Genomic DNA, 1,462 nt, shown 5'->3' with positions numbered 1-1,462 from the left:
GACTGTATTTAGTAACGATGTGACAAAGGAGACCTGCAGGGGCTGATGGGTAACGTGGTCCACGTGCTAGGTTTAGGGATTCGGCTTAACCATGACACACATCTGTAGCATGTATCTGATCTGGGACTACGTTCAAAAGTGGCTCAGGTCTAATTGGAAAAGACTGGATTTTTGTGTCCAGAACAAATCCGATTTCCGGATTTGTCAAGGCTAGAAAATCAGATTTGTGTCACTTTAACTTAAACACATCTTACATAAACGCAAACGTTTGAGAAATCCGTCACTTTTAGCCTTGGGGAGCGTTAAGCGTCTCTCAACTCGTTTAAAGACATCATCATCTATCGCTAGTCGACTGAATTCCACTCAAAAACATCTGGGTTGCCAGATGTACTAACGGAGAATCAGCTTAGGAAATAAAGAGCTATAAAGTCAAAACAACGTAATAATAACTCCAGTTATTAAATGGAAAATAGCGAGGAAACATTGAAATAAAATGTTTTGTCAACAACAACAAAAAAGAAATCATTTATTACATCAAAATAATGAGATAACTCTAAATAATTATAAATCCATTCCATTTTATTGTCTTTTATTGTATAGCGTTTGAAACAATAGACATTGTCGCAAAGCACCTTTACAGAAATCTATAAATTCAAGAATTATAATAAATAAATTTATTATAATAAAATAATATGGTTCTGTAAATAATATAAATGATACATTATACCTCTAAAAATATCCCTATAATAATAACTTATAAATAAATAAAAATAAATATTTATATAATATAGAAAATTAAATATATTAAAATATATCTAATTAATATAATATATAAAATAATTTATTATTATTTATTTAATTTAAATATAAAATAATGAAAATAATAAATAAATTTTATTTATAAAAAGGATAAATAATGAAAGATGAAGACAAAGTGAAAAGATAATGATGTCAGAAAAATGAGATAACAGCCGGAATTACGAGTTAGCTCGGGAATCACGGCGCTGGTGTTCGTCTTCATTTTCATCCTGCTGTAATATGCCAGCATTATTTGCATGAAGGTCTAAATCGAGCAGGGTTGAAACTGAAAAGACTCTTCTCTTGGCTGTAATGCAGCTGTGAAGAAAAAATAGAGCTCGGAAGCTGGGCTTTCTTTCAACAGAGAACAAACGTGGAGATAAAAAAAAAATGAAGAAAACAAGTTTCACACTCACTGATATTCAGGGACAGAAAATATGCCGTGTCGAAGCACGAAACTCGACCCTGAACCAAGAGCGGCTCTTCAGCCACAGGAAGCTTTTCAGAATTGATGACACACATTTGATGACCCACATGCTTCATACTAAACGCCCTTGTCTTCAAAGCGCCTGAATTTCTGCATGTCTTCATTTCTAACTCTCTGCCTCGTGAGTTTAAGGGTCGGCCAGGGGGAGCAGAGGCAGCCCCACACACACACACACAC

This window comes from Hemibagrus wyckioides, linkage group LG12 (assembly GCF_019097595.1).
Source record: "Hemibagrus wyckioides isolate EC202008001 linkage group LG12, SWU_Hwy_1.0, whole genome shotgun sequence".
In the NCBI taxonomy this organism is placed as follows: domain Eukaryota; kingdom Metazoa; phylum Chordata; class Actinopteri; order Siluriformes; family Bagridae; genus Hemibagrus; species Hemibagrus wyckioides.
Note: the sequence above shows the minus strand (reverse complement) of the source record.